Below are 5,653 nucleotides of genomic sequence, written 5' to 3'. Positions count from 1 at the left end.
AACCTATTGTAAATAAGACTTAATGAAGTTGTTATCCTTAGTTAGGATGTGACCCCAGTGAATGAGGGTGGACCTTCATCTGGATTACTGGAGTCCTTCATAGGCAAAATAAATTCAGACATAATAGGAGAGAACACCATGGACAAGAGCTGGTAGCCAGATGGAAATAGAGTGGAGAAGATGTTGCCATGTGACATGAAAGTCAAAGAAACCAAGGATTGCTTGCCATCCAGAATATTGTGAACTCAGGAGGAAGAAAGCTTTCTAGCCAATGCTTTGATTTGGACTTCTGTCCTCTCAAATCATGAGTTCCAAAATTCCTGTTGCCAATGCCTACCCGTTTTGTATGTATTTCATACATTCAAACTAAGACAGTGCCTTTAAGCTAAATCACGGTAACACCTCAAAACTCTGCAATAATTCATGGAATCAGTTTTTCTAGGTGTTATGAAATGAATACAAACCTTCTAATAAACAATAAATAGTATGCAACATTCATACAATAATAGTAAAAGAAGAAATAAGAGCCTACTAATCTCACGTGAATCAACTATCAGCAATAAATTGTTAGAAATCAGCACACTAAATCTATAAAAAAAGCTGGAGAAAAATTGATGGCTACAAAATAAGTCAAAGATTTCCAAAATGCACATAATTGTCTCTCAAAAAAATGGGAGGGAATATGATATAACAAAGATATAGAAATATTTAAATTATAAAGTAAGAACATTTGCAAGAATCACAAAACAAAATATATCTACAATTTGAAAAGGCTGGATTTTCACTTGAGAAAACTTGTCCTGAATAACCAACTCTAAGATATATCGCAACAGTTTTTTACTTCAAAGTGCTAATATTTCTTTCATATCTCAGAAATATTGGAGATTTGATTCCAGACCACTGCAATAAAACAAGTATAACATAAAATTTTAGATTTCCCACTGCTTATAGAAGTTGTGTTTATACTATACGGTTGGTTTTTAAGTGTACAATAGAATTATTTCTAAAAAGACAATGTATAAACTTAATCAAAATGTGATGCAGGGCAGGTTCAATGGGGGTTCAGTGTCCGAATTCTCGCCTGCCATGCCAGAGCCTGAGTTCAATTTCTGGAGCCTGCCCATGCTAAAAAAAAAAAAGTGACACAGAGACACGAAATGAGCAATGCTGTTGGAAAAATGGCACCATTAGACCTGCTGGGGCTAAAACATTGTTGCCACAAATTTTTCATTTGTGATAAACCTGAATACTATCAAAGTGCAATAAAGTGAAGTGCACTAAGATAAGGAATGCCTGTACAATATTAGATCAACAGGGAAAAATACTAGAATATTTTAAAGAAAAAATGAGCCAAGGAAACATTGGACTGGTGATATGAATGCAGTGTATAACCTTGTAAAATTAAGTCTAAAGGGAGAGAGTAGTTGAAAGAATTCTGAGTAAATGTAGCCTGTGATAAAATACATAAAGAATTATTCAAATAAATTGCAGCATAGGGAGAAAAAAGGAAAAAGAAAGAAAAAAATGAAAACAGATAAAGCAAATTTATTACAACCTCTATAATAGGTGGTAGGAAACATCTTCATTTAAAAATAGCAGTATATTATAGAATCCTAAGTGAAACAAAAGTGACAAAGATAGGTAATTTCTAGAACATAAACACTACAACTACCAAGAGAAATAAAACACTAAAGAGCTGAGAAAACAGATGACAATGGTGTAAGAAATGCTGTATAGTTAATTCTATACTGCATTCATATAGCATAAAAGAATTGCAGAAACAAAAAAAATCAGTTATATAAGCAAATGTGTATATGCTTAGTGAAGCTATTGAAGAAAATTATTTTCAGGATGGTGCAGAATGCAAAACCCAAATCTTGTGCTCAAGTTAAGTGGGAAAAAATATACAAATTTTCTTATTTTCCCACAATTCCTTACACCAAGTTTTTAAACTCGTGTTGTTTAAATGTTATTTTTTAAATTAGCTCTAAATAATCTTTACATTTTTTTATTGTATTGCTTACTTGAAAACTGCTCTTTAGAGTTGACTATTTTTCAGTATTCTGGGAAAGTTGATTCTGACAGATTGTGCTTGGTTTTTTGGAGGGAATACCTGTTGGTTGCCAGGTATGTCTTACTATTCTTTCATCTTGCAGAAATCTGGTCACATTTTGTTAAAATTTTGCTCCAAATGATTCATTTTTTTAGCACAGCTGTACAAATAGAAATTATTTTTCCCACCAAATTCATTTATTTAATAAACAGTATTTCCTTAAATTTTTATAAATGTTATAAATTTCCTCAAATTAAATAAAATTTCATTAATATTTGTGTTTGGCTCAGGTTGTGTTTGCCACGTTTTTTCTACTGTAAATTTACTGTTACATCATGTCCCTACACCATGATCCATTGATTGGAGATGATTCATCATGTGCAGTCCGTTCTAGAGCTGAGATTGCTGATCCCTCCCTTGAGATTGCTGCTTAACTCCTTGGAGGTTTCCATTCATATTCTGGGAGGTTAAATTGGAAGGTGCACTTTACCAATATACACAGTTAGGATGGAGAGCAGGACTCAGTTCTCTTCCTGTGACCCTTAGTGAAGTAAGATTAGCTTTAATTTCTAGAGGACTTTCCAAGTTATCATGATTGGTAACGTTTTCACAATTTGTTTTCTTATAAACAAAAGCAATGTTGCCATTTACATTAAAATGCAAACAACATAGGAAATTGGTGAATTTGTTTTTGTGTTAATTTGCCTCTTTCTTTTTATTTTTACTAAACCCCTTTTTTTGTTTTTGCTAGATTTCTGAGAGTTTCCAGTGCTCCTCTAAAGTGAGGAGTTTCCACTAGACATTGCACCCAAGCCTGTCCCACTACTTGGAAGGAAGCTCATCCTGGCTATGGACATCCTGAGTTTATTTTCTTTAAGAGCAAACCTGCTTTATGACTCATTTTCTCAGGGTCAGAATGTTCCAGAGAACTTTCAACCACTTTCCAAGACTTTCAGATCATAGATAACATGTACACCCTCTCCATTTCATCTTGGGTAAGTGAAAGAAATCCATCAATGTATTTTGAAGGAGTATGGATTGTCAGTGCCCCCTTGTATACACTGACTGGCAGGAAAGAACAAGGAAAGGAATGGAAGAGGGAGCAGGTAATAAAGGAAAGATTCTGAAGACCTTTGCTTTGAATGGATAATGTTTGATAGCACCTGTAAATTGTACCAGTACCTAACTTTACTTATCATTCATAATATTTCAGAAATGTAAGTATTGGACAGAGGGGAATTTTACAGGATGTCTTTATAGAATGGATTTGAGAGTCATCTAGCAAACATTTCTTTGCATGCAGTAATAGACTCTAAAATATTATAAGTAAAATTGGCTTTTCTTGGGCACATCCAGCAATGGGAAAATCATTTCTGTATAAGTAAGATCATACCATCATTGGGCACTTTTAATTATCAGAAAATAATTGCCAATTATGACTTGGAAAAAAATCATAAGAAGAATATGTAAGTCATTACAGAAGTAAGAAGAATGTATTTCTTCTTTCTTCTACCCTAAACCATACAGCATGAGGGAAAAAAACATCCAAGAGAGAATTAAATTATCATCTATTAATCTCAATAGTTTGAGATTTTTTTTTATTTTTTGCCATTAATGCTGAGTTCTGGGAGGAGATTTTTTTTAAGAAATAATTTCCCAAAACAATCTTATTAGCAATGACAAAAGAACTTCAAAATTTACAGGCATAGGAATTTATCCGAACCCATGAAGAGAAAAGAAAGGAAGTCTCTACCCTTTCCTGGTCAACTATCAACCTAAATAGAGAAAAGGAACATTACTAGCACATCAGAAGCCTCTCCAAGGCCCCCTCTTAGTCCTTTTCCTCTCTTCCAGGATATCCCCTATTAAGGCTTTTTATGCCACAGATTAATCCTGCCTGTCTTTGAAAGGTATTTAAATAGAAAAATAGAACATGAATTCCTCATGTCTAACATCCCTATTCTCTGTTAGCTTTCTTTTAAGTATCCTTATTTAAATTATTGTAAAAATGACATTTTGTCTCTATAGATTCTGTGACTGAATTTCAATGATGTCAAAACAAATTCAGACATAGATTTTCATTTATAAATTAATTGTTTGACATCTTATAGTCATATTTCTAAATGAATCTTGAAACATTCCTTAATGACACCTAAAACACTACCTACTTTACTGAAAGAATATGTGTCCTCATTATTATGCTGCTTGTCTCACTTTGATTGGCATGGGGCTGCCTCTAAAGCTGTTACAGATGCCTGAAAACCCATATTTATGTATTACAGAAGAAATAGAATCCCTAAAGACAGAGAGATTTGGGTTAAAAACGTGGTTCTCTTTTAAAAATTGATGTCCTTTTCTCTCCTATACAGGTAAAGTGAAGGTAAATCCCTTCCAAAGTCAATGAATGACACAAATCATTCTTGGGTGACAGAATTTGTGTTGCTGGGACTCTCTAGTTCTAAGGAGCTCCAGCCTTTCTTGTTTGTCATATTTTTACTACTTTGCATTGGAATCCTACTGGGAAGCTTTCTCATCATCCTCACTATGACCTCAGATGCCCGCCTTCACACCCCCATGTACTTCCTGCTTGTAAATCTCTCTTTTACAGATATATGTATTGCCTCTTTGACAACCCCCAAAATGATTTCTGACCTTCTGAAAGAGCACAAGACTATTTCTTTTGAAGGCTGCCTGGCTCAGATCTTCTTCCTTCACCTATTTGGTGGGGGTGAGATGGTTCTCCTGGTATCCATGGCTTATGACCGCTATGTTGCTATTTGCAAACCTCTCTAACATGACAATCATGAGCCGCCACGTGTGTATCATGTTGGTCATCATCGAATGGTGTATTGGCTTCATCCATACTCTTAGCCAATTGGCCTTTACTGTGAACCTGCCTTTCCTGTGGTCCCAATCAGGTGGACAGTTTTTTCTGCGACCTCCCTCTAGTGACCAAGCTGGCCTGCATAGACACATATGTCATCAGCCTAGTAATGGTCGTAAACAGTGGCTTTCTCTCTATGGGTTACTTTGTCCTGCTGGTCACCTCCTACACTGTGATACTTATCACAGTCAGGAAACGCTCCTCCACCAGCATGGCAAAGGCTCGCTCCACGCTAACCGCCCACATCATGGTGGTCACGTTATTCTTTGGTCCGTGCATCTTCACCTATGCATGGCCCTTCAGTAGTAATTCAGTTGACAAGGTCCTTGCTGTATTCTATGCCATTTTTACTCCCATTTTAAACCCAGTTATCTATACTCTAAGGAGCAAAGAGGTAAAGTCAGCTATGTCAAAACTGAATAGCAGGTATTTGAAACCTGGCCAATTATCTGCTGCCTTAAGAAATATTCTTTTCCTGGAAATAAATTAAATTAGCTCATTGTTACCACTTAAGTATTGTTGACTGTCTGTCATGAATGGAATCTGTCTGATGGTAAAGCAAACCAACTTGCTCAAAAGGAAGGACTGATCTGAAATCATGAATGAAAGTGTGATGATTATAATTAAAAACACAGAATATATGCTAGCAATTTTAACACTCTGTTCTTTCTAAAGTTTTTTATATTTCCCTTTTTATTTTTTTAAATAAAATCTTT

The 5,653-nt window shown here is 35.0% G+C and overlaps 1 pseudogene; it reads left to right on the top strand.

Annotated features, from left to right (window-relative positions):
* Positions 1 to 4,453: 4,453 nt before the first annotated feature.
* On the top strand, positions 4,454 to 5,427 carry LOC143655322 (olfactory receptor 4K15-like; annotated as a pseudogene).
* The last annotated feature ends 226 nt before the right edge of the window (positions 5,428 to 5,653 follow it).

Source organism: Tamandua tetradactyla, chromosome 14 (genome assembly GCF_023851605.1).
Source record: "Tamandua tetradactyla isolate mTamTet1 chromosome 14, mTamTet1.pri, whole genome shotgun sequence".
NCBI lineage: Eukaryota > Metazoa > Chordata > Mammalia > Pilosa > Myrmecophagidae > Tamandua > Tamandua tetradactyla.
This window is presented reverse-complemented; position numbering and strand designations above follow the sequence as displayed.